The sequence below is a fragment of the Sitophilus oryzae genome, unplaced genomic scaffold, assembly GCF_002938485.1.
Source record: "Sitophilus oryzae breed Bouriz unplaced genomic scaffold, Soryzae_2.0 scaffold_1198_pilon_pilon, whole genome shotgun sequence".
Taxonomy (NCBI): Eukaryota; Metazoa; Arthropoda; class Insecta; order Coleoptera; family Curculionidae; genus Sitophilus; species Sitophilus oryzae.
Genome location: NW_022145835.1, coordinates 305,673 through 321,723, shown reverse-complemented (window position 1 = coordinate 321,723; position 16,051 = coordinate 305,673). Strand labels below are relative to the sequence as shown.

The window sequence follows — 16,051 nt, the reverse complement described above, 5'->3', positions numbered from 1 at the left end:
ATGTTTGCGACACCCTATACACTTAAATAAAGTTTAATGTCATAAAATAGTTCAAAACTATTGTAGCAGTCACGAACACTGATTTTAATAAAGAATTGACATATATATTTACTCGCGCCTCTATTAATAAAACAATTGACTTTAATTTTAACAATTCGTTTGCAATACCACTTAATCGCGGAATATTTTCTTTGCTTTGTAATACTGCTTATGTCTATTTGATTTACTAATAACAATACTAAAGCTTGTCGCCCACTTGGCCGTCACGTCCCGTCCCGTTCCGGCCCGTCAAAATACGGATAGGATTAAAACCATGCAAATGAATAGACTACCGCACATTAGCCCGTCACGGCACGGAACGGCGAGTCCGTCGACGGAACAGATTCCAGCTCTCCGACTCTCCCCGTCAAACGACGGTCCGTGCCGGGACGGGCTGGTCAAGTGTGCGCGGAGCCGGCCGGCGCGGCGCTGGCCTGTATTAAGTCGTGAAAGCCTGTCGATCGCATATTTGTTTTGCAGTTATTTCTGCAGTTGTTGTTGTTGAGTCCGAGAAAGCAGTCCTACGGCAAGCCTTTCTTCTTTCGATATTGCTCTTCGAAATGAGGAATTTTGAAATTATAAATTAGGTTCTAGGCATTTATTGGGCGACATTCTAAAATATTGAAAAAATTTCTTTTCGTCTTTTGATTAATGGGATGGACCCACATGTTTCTCTTTATCTTCTTTTTATTTTCTTCTTCTTGCAAAAATGCAAAATCAGAACTGCTGCTTTCAAACATAGTGACTCTGCAACTGCTACATGTAAACAAAATAAAAAGATCTTGGCAACACACGACCGCGACGTGACGGTTTGCCGGTTTCCACCGGAAAAGTGAGCGACCAAGCTCTCCGTCGCCTGCAGGTGACGGGCAGCTACGGTCCGTGCTGTGCCGGACAAGTGGGCGACAAGCTTAACAGTTTATAAGCGTGAACTGTGTATAAATCTTGCAGCAACTCAAAAAACATCAGAACGTTTTTCCCTATTAAAGATACAGGTTTGATATGGTATTCTTAAATCTGGCGAATCATCATATTATTAACGATTTACAGCCGAATATTTGTTGTGAATATAGTTAGAAATAATAGTAAACAATGCTGGCTGACAGGAAAGTGTTAAGGGATTTACTACCCCAGGTGGTAGCCACTATACTTGGTGAGTATTAAGAATTTAACATAGGAATATTTTTTTTATATTCAATCTCTCAAGCACAATACCAGTGCCGTAAACGATGCCGTAGATATCTCTTTAATTGTGTGTATCTCTTAAATATATGGATGGTTTCTGTACTATACCGGGTGCGTCTCCAAAGTGGCTCACCCCTATAAATCATTTTTTATTTTTTCAAATAAAAAACGATGTTTGGTATGTTAGTATAAGAAATAAATTAGAAATGATTGACGTATTAAATTGTTTTTGGTCACTTTGTGTTTCACCGGAAATAACTACAACTTTTGATTTTTAAATGGCACTCGTATATATCTACTTTATTTGATAGAAAATGACACTCTGAATAGAATGACATATCATATGTCACTTTTGACATTTTTGTTCAAAAAAGTCGTGTTTTAAACTTCAATCTAGAGTGATATGGTTGTGTTAGAAGCACTAATTTTTAATCAAGGAGCCTTGGAAAAATAAAGTTGCTTGTCTAATGTTTCTAGTGTATTGTCCTGGCCGGTTAAAAGATGCCCGCAAATCGTAATTTTAATCATATGTCAAATTTTTCAAATGGAACGAGGGTGGCTCATTAGCATATTTGGAAAAGCATTTTTTTACGAAGAATTTGGTTCTACACACTTGGTATTTCGAATGAAATTATTATTATGAACCGCACGTTATAATTTCAAATCAACCATAAGCGAAAATGTCAAGAGTTGATATACGACAAGTTCTTCTATTCAGAGTGCCATTTTCTATCGAATAAAGTTAAAAATAGCGAGTGTCATTTAAAAATCAAAAGTTGTAGTTATTTCCGGTGAAACAGGAAACCAAAAACAAGTAAATACGGCAATCAATCTTAATTTATGTCATATACTATCATACCAAATCTCGTTTTTTTATCTGAAAAAATAAAAAACTCATAAGGGTGAGCCACTTTTCAGACACACCCGGTATACATCTTGTCAATTTTTGATATTTAAAAAAAAAATAATATTTTCAATTTCTATCGAGAGTGTCATGACAATAAATATAACGAGAATTTCACTCGGAATACCAAATATACAGGGTGGTCCGAACTGTATTCCGGAAACTTCGGCAGCATATTCGGCAAATAAAAATATGTAAAAAAGTTCGTATAAATGTATGTCCTAAAATGCTTGGTTTCGTAGATACAGGATGTAGAAATTTCATATTTATTTCGATTTTTTTTTCCAAAGAATTTTTGAAGTAACGTCAATATTTGGATGAAAATTGGTGTCTGGGAGTTTTTTGACTTGAGAAATTTGATTTTGATGTCAATATGACTCCTATTTGTAGAGGGCGCCACCTACATGTGTTTTAACTGTTTTGAAGAGTAATAACTTTTCGTCCGTATCTGTATAAAACTACCGAGTGAAAAAATATTTCCGTGATATTTTACGTAAAAAATGGCTCTTAGTAAAAATCGCTAAGAGCAACCGTTCTCAAGATATTTAGAATGGAAACAGTCAATACATGTCATTATTGACATGTATTGACTATTAAAAAATAAACATGTTGAATAGATAGTTGTCTCACTGAATTTGGGAACTTTTTGTTTTTTTAAATTAATAATAAATTTTTCTTCGAAAAAATAATGATAAAACAGTTTCTGTTGAACTTTCGGCCAAAACATTTCAAATTTATGATTTCAGTCTAATAACTATTTAGTCAACGTATTTAATTTATGTCAATGACGACAAGGATTGATTATTTCGATTCCAAATATTTCGAGGACCATTACTTGTAGCGATTTTTACCGAGAGACATTTTTTACGCAAAAAAACTCGTAAATGTATATTTTTTTACTCAGTAGTTTTATACAGGTACGGACAAAAGTTATTACTGTTTATAGAAGTTAAAAAATATGTAGGTGGCGCCCTCTACAAGTAGGAGTTATATTGACATCAAAATCAAATTTCTCATGTCAAAGAACTCCCAGACACCAATTTTCATCCAAACATTAACGTTACTTCAGAAATTATTTAGAAAAAATCGAAATAAAAATGAAACTTCTACACCATGTATCTCCGAAACTAAGCATTTTAGGACATACATTTATACGACATTTTTTTATTTATTTTTGTCTGCAGAATATGCTGCCAAAGTTTCCGGAATACAGTTCGGACCACCCTGTATAGTGTATTCAATGGTAGTGAACGGATAAAAATGAAAAAAGGAAAAATCGTAAAATTTTTACTATGTTTTTTTTTCAAATATGATAATGAGCGATCCTCGTTCTATTTGAAATAATTGAGGTATGTTTAAAAATAAAATTGGTCATCTTTTAACCGGTCAGGAAAATTGACGAAAAATATTAGATGATCAAATATATTTTTTCAAACTTCCATGATAAAAAAACTTGCAAAATCTAAAAGTACTAAATATTTTTAAAATGGTAAATAGTAAAATGACGGTTGACCTCTCTATGAATAGAGCTAGTAGAGATCTACAATTGTCCCATTTAAACTATGTTAGCTAAGAGTGCACCAAAAAAAATATTTTCTTTCTTTTAGTTGTGAAAATATCGTTCAAGATGATAAAAAAAATTCTAATAAAGTTTGAGCTCTTAATATTAATATTAAAAAGTGTCTCATCGTGATTCTCTATTTCCCTTTTTGGAACTTTATTGCGTTCTAACAAATGAGCGTTTTGTAAAAATCAATACATATTCTTGTAGGGAATTGAACGGTCTTCAAAAAATTTCTGATATGAATTTTCATTTAATCGACTCGTTTGAAAGTTATTCAAGGTTAAAATTCAACTTCAAATTGTATATATGGTAACATCCTCAATTTTTTATATTTTATCGTGAACTAATCGCTCAAAAATATAAAATATGATATTTTACAAAAAGTTCGTAAAACATGATATTTTATGTCTTTGAGATATTATTTCGCGATGAAATATGATATTTTGTGTTTTTGAGCCATTATTTTGCGATTAACCCTTAAGTACTAACATATTGAAATAGTCGCGCTGATACTAACAGACCGTCTGAGAGACGCATTAAAAAAATTCATATCTTGTTCGTGTCTAACAGATTTTGTGTAAGTGGAGTGAATCATTAGCATTAAAACTACAGGAAAAAAAATCTAATGCTTATATTATGCAAACATGTTTTATATTTTTGAAATAATAGTACTAGTTTTGGATTTTTGACATATCTTTGTTTCTCATCGAGATTGAAAAAAAAACGAAAGGAAAATGAAAAAATATATTTATTATTAGATTTAGCATATAAAAACCTATCTATTAAGCATAAAAAGCAAAAGAAAATATAAAGAATAAAAAATGACAATGCCTAAAGAGATGGGCTTGTTCCCTACACACTTTTTTGCTCATTCCAAACAAATTGTTCTCTTCATTTTCTTCGATATTAGTCTACTGATCGTTCACATCTATATTTTCATCATCTATAACAAAACATACACAGCTACATACTGTATATTTGAATATTACTTATTGTAGAATAAATGATGAAATCAAATTGTTAGTTTCTAAGTGTAAAATACCTTATTTATATATTATGGATTTATATTATATTAGTTTATAAATATATGTAAAACTTGAGAATAAAGACTTCACTTCGCAGTTGGCTTTCGTTATATTATTAAATATATCTAAATTAATATAAATTATAAAATCTAAGTACTTTACACTGGCGCAGTCGGTAAACAGAAACCAATAAATAAATTATTAAGTGAAATTAAGTTTGAAGAAAATGTCAATTGGAAAATTAGAAGCATTCAGAGTGGGTGAAAGTAATTGGAGTTCTTATGCCCGGCCTGAATCTGCCAATATTTTAAAGTAAATAAAGTGAAGAAAATCAAAGCACACAATTTAACTTAAAAGTACTTGCAAAAATCCACACCACCCAGAGGTTCTGCAGAGTGCGTTACTTTTTAGAGTGGGTGATCGCCAGTAGCCCTACTCCAAAATCTAAAAACTGCAATTTTAATAACTGTAGTTGGTGATGAGGGATTTGAGTTGATGGTTGACTTGTGTAGTCCAGTATTACCAGAAGAGATGGCTTTTCGGTGATTTAATTAAATTATGGAAAATCATTTACAACCCAGACCATCTGAAATAGCAGAAAGGTATAAATTCAGACAGAGAAAACAAGAAAGTGGTGAGACAATTACTACATACATTGTGGCATTGAAGAAATTATCAAGTATTACAATTTTGGATCAAATCTGGAAACTCAGCTACGGGATCAGTTAGTTTTCGGCTTGCAAAACGATGTTATAAGACAACTTTTTCAACAGAAGAATCTGACATATAAAAGGGTATGCGACATAGCTTTCAATTTAGAAGCAGCGGCAAGAAATTCCGATTTAATTGCACCTGGAAATGTTCTGAAAATATCACACAGAGGAAAATCCACGACAAAATTCCACAAAAATAGGCGCGAAGAATCTCAAGATAACGTTTGTTCCAAGGCAGGAAGAAGCAAGTGCTGTCACTGTGGGAAAAACAATCACTGCCAATCAGCTTGTTTCTTCAAGAATGCAATATGTCATCAGTGTAAACAAAAGGGTCACCTCAGCACAGTATGCAATAAGAAGAATGAAAAGGTACCAAATAAACAATCAAATAAACAAGTTTTTAATCATTTTTTGACTGGTGAAGACGAACATAATCTTTCGGATTCAGATTCTGATATTTTAGGAATGTATAATGTTAGAGAAAAAATGAAAAACCTATAAAAATTGACATAAAAATAAACAATAAAAATATTTTAATGGAATGCGATACGGGTTCGCCCATTTCAGCTATTTCTGACAAATTATATTTTAAAGGATTTAATAAAATTTCTCTAAATAGTTCAGATTTAGATTTTAAATCTTATTAGGAAATATTTTAGAAATCTTAGGTTTTATTTGGGTTAATGTTAATTACAAATTGTTAAATAAAAAGTTGAAAATTTTTGTAATTAAAAATGGAGGTCCACCTTTATTAGGTAGAAATGGGATCAAAGAATTAAATATATCGGTCGATAAATTAATAAATATCAAGCATATTGACAAAATTGATTCTACACAGGTTTCTAAAATTTTGCAATATAAATACCATAAAGTTTTTGAAAATAAATTAGGAAAATTTAAGGTGAGTAAAGCCACATTGTATTTAAAAGAAAACTCTATTCCTGTTTTTTGTAAAGCTCGAAGTTTAGCTTTAGCTTTAAAAGAAAAAGTTGAAAAGGAATTAATAAATCTAGTTGAAAGCGGTATTCTGACACCTGTCGATTTTAGTGATTGGGCAACACCTATTGTTCCAGTGCTTAAAAAAACAGGTGAAGTTCGAATTTGTGGTGATTATAAAATAACTCTAAATCCAAATATTCATGTAGACAAATATCCTATACCAAAAATTGGAACAATTGTTTACAATTTTTAAATAAATGGCATTAAATATTTTACTTAAAATAGGTTTATCTAGGGGCTTATGCAATAAATTGAGTTAGATGAATCATCTAAAAAATTAACTACATTAAACACCCATAAAGGTTTATTTCAAATGAATCAGTTTGCCTTACGAAAAGGGTATCTTCTAGTCCCGGAATTTTCCAAAGAATTATTGAAACTTTATTTTTCAGGGTTAGCCTCATGTTATTACTTTTAAGATGATATTTTAATTTCAGGTAGAAATCAGAACAAGAGGCACTTAGAAAATTTGTTTAAAGTTTTTGATAAATTAAAACAGCTGGATTAACAATTCAACTTAATAAATGTAACTTTTTCAAAGGAAGTAAATTTTTAGGGTATACAATTAGTGAAAACGGTCTTTCTACGCCAAGAGAAAAATTGAAGCTATTTTATATGCCCCTACGCCTAAAAATGTTACCGAATTAAAAGTCCTTTCTTGGTCTAATTAATTTTTACGGGAAATTTATTAGTAATTTAAGTAGTAAATTGTATCTATTGTAAGCGCTTTTAAAAAAGAATATGAAGTGGTTTTGGGGAGACAAAGAAAATCAATGTTTTGAATTAATAAAAAAAGAATTAGCTTCACCTAAATTATTAGTTCATTATGATCATAAACTACCTATCTTTTTAGCTTGTGATGCTAGTGCGTACGGTCTTGGGGGTGTTTTGTATCATGTATACGAAACTGGAGATAAACGACCAATTGCGTATGCCTCACGTACACTTTCGGACGCGGAAAAATCTTATAGTCAAATTGATAAAGAAGGCGCCGCGATAATTTTCTGTTTAAAAAAATTTCATGATTATTTATATGGTAGACCATTCACATTAGTTTGGGATCATAAAGCATTAGTAAATATTTTCGGCAAGAAAAAAGGAATTCCGCCCTTACTAACAAAAGCCCCGCAGAATTAATGTTTAACAGACACTTACGCTGTAAATTAGATTTATTAATACCTAAAAATCAAGAGATTATATCAGATAAAATTCAAAAACAAGTCGAGTATAAAAATAGTAGTGTGAGAAATTTTAATTTAGGTGATAAGATTTTATTAAGAGACTTTAAAAATCCTGAACATCCTACCTGGATACCAGGCAGAGTTATTGCGCAAGAGGGATCGGTAATTTATAAAGTCAAATCTAACGATGATAGAGAATTTAGACGGCATTCGAATCAGCTTAGGCCTTCTCTCAGTTCTTTTTAGAACAGAACTTGTAGAAAGCAGACATGTTGAAACAAAGCATTACAAATAATGAATCTTTAATGCCTACTACCGATAATTCACAAAATAAAATTCTCCTGATCAACCCTACCTTCTAGCTCTGGGTATAATTTACGGCCTAGATTAAATAATAAGACTTAGTTTAAGTTTAAATTTTGTATTTTATTAGAGATAATGTATTTTTAGAAATAAATTAATTGTATTGGAATAATTATTATATTATAAGTTATGTAATTATATTTATGTAACTAAATATTTTTTTTAAGGGGAGAAAAGTGTAATATATTTGAATATTACTTATTGTAGAATAAATGATGAAATCAAATTGTTAGTTTCTAAGTGTAAAGTACCTTATTTATATATTAAGGAATGTGGTTTGATAGTTTATAAATATATGTAAAACTTGAGAATAAAGTCTTATTCGTTATATTATTAAATATATCTAAATTAATAAATATATAAATTATAAAATCTAAGTACTTTACACATACCTTTAGATATTAGCACAGATTAGGTATACTATATGTATACAGATAAAAATCTTATCCTTAATTCGTGGTACGAAAATTGTTTTTTATGACGATGTGCAAACGAGTCAAATTTCCTGTGCGCAAAAATAAACTCGCGTAAAATAACAATAAACAGCGTAATATAGAGATATCGCTAAACCGAATAGCGTGCATGGACGTTAATACGGCCAGGTGTTATTTCCTTTACGTGAGGTGGTATTAACTCTCTTCATTTATAGTTATCGGATCGGAAAGAATTCTGTTCGCGTCGCGTCCGCTATTTAAACTTAACCTAACTTTGAATTTAAAACTTTGAAATTGTTTTGGTTACTAGGTACTTTAAAACTAAAGGGCTTACTAAAATGCTTATTTCCAGTTCCAGTGCTTCATTGTTCAACGTCTGCCAGTGGGTTTAGGGCAACAAGCAACAAATTTTCTTAGAAGGGCTAAGTCGTCATCTGCTGTAAACCTAAGCCTCTTTATAGGTTCTTCAATATTGGAAGAGGTGGAATCCATATTTTGGGCCATATTTATTTAATTAAAACTAATCCCAGCTACTTAAATATCAAATTACCTAATAAAACTAAAGTAATAATTCAAAACAATTCAAACATAACCTAAAATAAAAAGATCTCGCCGCTCGCCGGCCGGCCCCAATTGTCATCAAATGTACCCGCACATGCCCATTTTAAGCAATTTTTAAACGTTATTTAGAAATAGCGCTTGGTCTAATTGATCCGTAAAATCCAAATTACGTCAATTGGTAACTTTATTAGCGGGTGTTGCGTTAAAATTGACTCCCGCATATCGTAACCATAAGGTACGCGTAAATACTGCATGACGCTATTCGGTTTTCCGATATCTTTCTAATAACTGTGCCGGTCAGGCGCTGTGCACAATTTTAGAGGCCATAAGTGGGCGTGCTATGTGCGCAAACAAGTTAGTCAAACCTAACTAGTACCTGATTCGAAAATTGGAACCACGAAAACTATAAAGAAAACAAAGTTTATAATCTGTATGATCTGTGATATTAGTTAAAAACCGTTTTTTATCTTCTAATTCGAATTCAGAATTATGATCGCTGACTATAGCAAAATTTTCGCCACATTCGGATTCTACGTCACTATTTTGCTATTATCGCTGCCAATCTCTTCAAACCACTTTAGAAGAGTATCCTTGTAATTTTGCTCGCCATACTTCACATGTTTTGAGCAACTAGGTGCTTGATTCATTCCACAAATTAGAAAAAAAAAACTTACGTTAACGCTAACACTCCGTCTGTCAGACGGCATTGACAGTTTAAAATAAAATATTTTGAAAACTACACACTTTCGCAAATTGTCCTGCCGGCCTTTAACTTGTTTTGATGCATATTGAAATTACATGGTTGGATGATAATTAGAAACGGAGAGGAGGGGAGATGTCATATGTCCAGGTAGTCCGTTGCGACTGTGAGACGGGGTGTTAGTTCTTAAGGGCTAAATATGATAATTTATGTCTTTGAGGCATTATTTCCTGATAAAATATGATACTTTATGTTTTTGAGCCATTATTTCGTGATAAAATATAAAAAATTGTGGAAGTTGTCATATACGATTTGAAGTTAACTTTAAATAACTTTCAAACAAGTCGGTTAAATAAAAATTCATATTAGACCTTTTTTGAAGATCGTTCAATTCCCAACAAGAATGTGTATTGATTTTTACCAAACGCTGATTTTCAGAACGCAATAAAATTCAAAAAAAAAGAAATGTTTCCCCATGTTATTTAAAAAATGTAAATGGTAAATAGAAAATCATGATATTAAGAGCTCAAACTTAACCAGAATTTTTGTTTAATCATCCTGAACGATATTTTCACGGTAACGAAAAAAAAAATATGCACCCTAATGTAGCCATCACATTATAACTATTTTATGAAATGAAGATGTACAAAATTTGTCTAAATAATTATATAACGATAAATTACCTATTGAAATAATATTATTTTCTAATTCAAGGTACCCTTATGGCCACATCTGACGGTATGACTTATGGCTGGACATCACCAATGATACCATACTTCCTGAGTAACGAGACCCACATTGTGATGACTCTAGATCAAGCCGAATGGATGGAAACTATCAACATGCTGGGTGCCGCTGCAGGACTACCCTTTACAATTTTGGGTGTAGACTATTTGGGAAGAAAAACCTCCATGATTATTTCAGCCATATTTGGCTGTATTTGTTGGATCCTGCTGTTAGTTTCTACAAATTTATATGTTATATATTTTGCAAGATTTCTGGCAGGAATGGCTGGCGATATGTGCTTCGTAGCTGCTCCCATGTACATCGCAGAAATAGCTGTCCCGAAGATCCGTGGATTTTTAGCGTCACTAATCTATCTCCAGATGTTGTTGGGTATTGTTATCATTTACACTACCGGATCACTATTACCGTATTATGTACCACCTATTATCGGTATAGTACTAACATCATGCCAGTTCATTCTATTTCCTTTTATGCCCGAATCACCGTACTATTACGTTTCAAAAATAAAGAAGAGAAAGCAAAACCGCTCTGCTCCGCTTAAGATCTGATCCGGATATAGACAAAGAAATAACAGAGATTAAACAGGCTGTAGAAAGACAGAAAACCGAAAAAGGCAGACCGCAAGATTTAATTTTAATCCGTAGTAATAGAATAGCTCTGTTTATTATGTTTATCCTTAACGGATCTCAACATTTTATTGGCATAAGTGTGATTTTAATGAATCTCCATGTAATCCTGAACGAAGCCGGATCGATTTACATTGAACCAGCTTCAGCAGCTATAATTTTTTCCGTTATTATGCTTGTTAGTGCCGGAATTGCATCACTGATAATGGATAAATTTGGAAGAAAATTTTTATTAGTTATATCAGGGTCCTTAACAGGCGTTGCTTTACTGGTAATGACGATATATTTCCATTTAAAGCATTTGGAATTTGATGTAATTTATGTTAGTTGGATTCCAGCTGCTTGTGTTATGTTTTACGCTGCTACCTTCAAAATAGGTTTAGGTTTGGTACCTATAGTTGTAACAGCTGAAATTTTTCCTACAACAATAAAAGCCATAGGAATGACTATAGCTGATTGCGTATATGTGGTGGCAGCTGTTATATCCATAAATATATATTCCGTTATGTTTAAAAGTTTTGGAATATATGCTCCATTTTATCTTTTTACAAGTTGCAGCTTTCTTATGGTAATATTTACGATATTTTGGATACCGGAAACGAAAGGTAAAACATTGGACGAAATACAACTCATGTTGAAAGGAGAAAAAGCTACAGATAGAAAAATTAGTAATAGCACACATATATAATCTGCTAAACTTTGTATTATTCAAAATGTTCTAAATTTTTTATGGATGTACTACGAAAATATAAATTTTGAAATTTGTTTCAGTCAACGACAGCGTGTAGTTCAACCGTATTTTTGTTATAAAATACGATAGAACGAAGAAGCATTCTTTTATAAAACATGATTTATATGATACAGAGAACTATTATAGTAAGAGTAGGAATATAATAGAAGGAAACTATAGTAGTGTTTAATTGAGTCCACTTATAATAAGACTGTTTTACTCTTCCAAATCTATATTTTCCAATATTTCTGTTAAATAATTTCGATATGTATTGATCTGCGGGATGAAATACACTCAGATCTTGTTGTTTACTGATTCTTTATTCATATAGTGACTGAATGTTTCCAACTTAATATTCTGTGTAAATAAATATTTGAATTTTTTTACACAAAATTGTAACAGTTAAATCAAAAATCAAATTATAATATATTAATTTATTATTGTTTCACAACTACCGTATTTCTGTGGTAGGATTCACTTTGTGTATAAGACATTTTGATTGAAATAATAAAAAATACTAATTATATAGTGTTGTTTATTTATAATTTTAATTGTAGTAGAAAAAAAGACGTATTAAATTACATATTAAACCGAAACTGAATTTGCCCTCTAATAATCCTTATATGTAATGATAAAATACTAAAATTTCTTGATTTCTAAATGATCTTGGTGTGACAACGACCTGTATAGTAAATGCAATCTCATCTGAACAAAATGAATTACAGTCTATTGTACTTTTATCACAAATAAGTGTAATTACTTCTAACATAATATTTTATGTCTCAAATACATTTTAAATATTGCACTAAATATCTAAAAATAAAAACTGTCCTTGTAAATGTCAAGTGGTCCTGCTTTAATACATGCTTTAATACAAATATTTACTCTAAAAAGAAACGATCACCAAATTCAATATTGTCGCTGCCAAAAGTGATAATTAAAAATGTAAAATAAATTTAACAAAATTATTTATATTTACGGTATTCTTTAACATTGTTTTATAGCTACTAGGCATTCTTTTCTGCATTTTAGTATTTCAGCCGAAGAAAGTTGTTTGCATATAAATAAAATAGATCGAAAAAATCTAAGAACAAAATAACTTCCTCCTGCTACCTTACGTTTGTTTCTTGTTTACCTGAGTTACTTCGAACTAAATGAGAGGGCAAAAAATTAATTAAACTGTTGTACAGTAATTCAGAAAAAAAACTAGCCATAACTAAACCTTAACAAATTCTTGATGTTTTATTTCCTCTGATTAATAAATAAAGAACAGGTAAAAACCTCTTAGATTCCCTTAAGATCTGATCCAGATATAGACAAAGAAAGAACAGAGATTAAACAGGCTGTAGAAAGACAGAAAACCGAAAAAGGCAGACCGCAAGATTTAATTTTAATTCGTAGTAATAGAATAGCTCTGTTTATTAGGTTGATCCTTAACGGATCTCAACATTTTATTGGCATAAGTGAGATTTTAATGAATCTCCATGTAATCCTGAACGAAGCCGAATCGATTTACATTGAACCAGCTTCAGCAGCTATAATTTTTTCCGTTATTATGCTTGTTAGTGCCGGAATTGCCTCACTGATAATGAATAAGTTTGGAAGAAAGTATTTATTAGTAATATCAGTGTCCTTAACAGGCGTTGCTTTACTGGTAATGACAATATATTTCCATTTGAAGCATTTGGAATTTGATGTAATTTATGTTAGTTGGATTCCAGCTGCTTGTGTTATGATTTACGCTGCTAAATTTAAAATAGGTTTGGGTTTGGTACCTATATTTGTAACAGCTGAAATTTTTCCTACAACAATAAAAGCAATAGGAATGACTATAGCTGATTGCGTGTATGTGGTGGCAGCTATTATATAATATATATATCCATAAATATATATTCCGTTATGTTTAAAAGTTTTTGAATATATGCTCCATTTTACCTTTTAACAAGTGTCAGCTTTCTTATGGTAATATTTACGATATTTTCGATACCGGAAACGAAAGGTAAAACATTGGGCGAAATACAACTCATGTTGAAAGTAGAAAAAGCTACAGATAGAAAAATTAGTAATAGCACACATATATAATCTGCTAAACTTTGTATTATTCAAAATGTTCTAATTTTTTTATGGATGTACTTCACGAAAATATTAATTTTGAAATTTGTTAGATAATAATTTCAGTCAACGATAGCGTGTAGTTCTATCGTATTTTTGTTATAAAATACGATCTAAAAGCATTCTTTATAAAACATGCTTTTATATGATACGGCGAACTATTACAGTAAGAGTAGGAATATAATAGAAGGACACTATAGTAGTGTTTAATTGAGTCCACTTATAATGAGACTGTTTTATTCTTCCAAATCTAAATTTTCCAATATTTCAGTTAAATAATTTTGATATGTATTGATCTGCGTGGTGAAATACACTCAGGTCTTGTTGTTTACTGATTCTTTATTCATATAGTGACTGAATGTTTCCAACTTAATATTCTGTGTAATTAAATATTTGATTTGTAACAAAATCAAATTATAATATATTAATTTATTATTGTTTCACATCTAGCGTATTGCTGTGGTAGGATTCACTTTGTGTATAAGACACTTTGATTGAAATAATAAAAAATACTAATTATATATTGTTGATAATTTATAATTAAAATTGTAGTAGAAAAAAGTCGTACTAAACTACATATTAAACTGAAACTTAATTTGCCTTATAATAATCCTTATACAGGGTGGTCCAAACTGTATTCCGGAAATTTTGGCAGCATATTCTGCAGATAAAAAGAAGTAAAAGAGTTCGTATAAATGTATGTCCTAAAATGCTTAGTTTCGGAGATACAGGGTGTAGAAGTTGCATTTTTATTTTAATTTTTTCCAAATAATTTCTGAGGTAACATCAATATTTTGATGAAAATTGGCGTCTGGGACTTTTTTGGCATGATAAATTTGATTTTGATGCCAATATGACTCCTACTTGTAGAGGGCGCCATCTACATATTTGTTAACTGGTTTGAAGAGTAACAACTTTTCGTCCGTACCTGTATAAAACTACTGAGTAAAAAAATATGCATTTACGACGTTTTTTACGTGAAAAAGGTCTCTTGGTAAAAATCACTACGAGTAATGGTTTTTGAGATATTTGGAATCGAAATTATCAATACCTGTCATCATTGACATAAATTAAACATGTCAACTAAATAGTTATTAGACTGAAATCATAAATTTGAAACGTTTTTGTGCCAAAAGTTCAATAGAAACTGTTTTATCATCATTTTTTGGAGAAAAATTTATCATTAATTAAAAAAAAAAAATCTCAAATTTATTATTTTAGTGAATTAACTATCTACCCAACGCCAACCAACGTGTTTACTTTTCGTCAATAATGACATGTATTGACTATTTCCATTCTAAATATCTTGAGAACGGTTGCTCGTAGCGATTTTTACAAAGAGATATTTTTTGCGTGAAAAGTCACCGAGATTTATATTTTTTTCCTCGGTAGTTTTATACAGGTACGGACAAAAAGTTATTACGCTTCAAAACAGTCAAAACACATGTAGGTGGCGCCCTCTATTAGTAGGAGTCATATTGACATCAAAATCAAATTTCTCATGTCAAAAAACATCCAGACACCAATTTTCATCCAAATATTGACGTTACTTCAGAAATTATTTGGAAAAAATCCAAATGAAAATGAAACTTCTACACCCTGTATCTCCGAAACTAAGCATTTTAGGACATACGTTTATACGAACATTTTCTACTTATTTTTAGGTGCAGAATATGCTGCCGAAGTTTCCGGAATACAGTTCGGACTACTGTATATGTAATGATAAAACGCTAAAATTTCTTGATTTCTAAATGACCTTGGTGTGACAACGACCTGTATGGTAAATGCCATCTCATCTCAACAAAATGAATTACTGTCTATTGTACTTTTACCACAAATAAGTATACAGGGTGGCCCATTGAAAACGTTCCGCAAGGCATAACGGCCAGGGTATTCTTTTTTTCAAAAGATCCAAAAACACGTCAATTTTTTTTGGGAGGGGACAAGTTTTGCCTCAAAAATGATTGCAAAATCTTCAACCCTCTGAGCGGGGGCGCCATCCCTCAACTTTTTTCAAATGGGAAGGGGGGTCAAGTGGCGCCGCAATGAAAAGAGCTTTCTATTCTCTATGTTTCCCGGCCTCGTTTTTGAAAATCGGTCGAGTCATTGAGAAAATATGAAGAATTGAAATGTGAAAAGTTTATTTAAACATATTTTATCAGAGTAAA

The 16,051-nt window shown here is 31.3% G+C and overlaps 1 pseudogene; it reads left to right on the top strand.

Annotated features, from left to right (window-relative positions):
* The first annotated feature begins 243 nt into the window (after nt 1-243).
* Nucleotides 244-16,051, top strand: part of LOC115891769 — an 18,733-nt pseudogene continuing 2,925 nt past the window's right edge.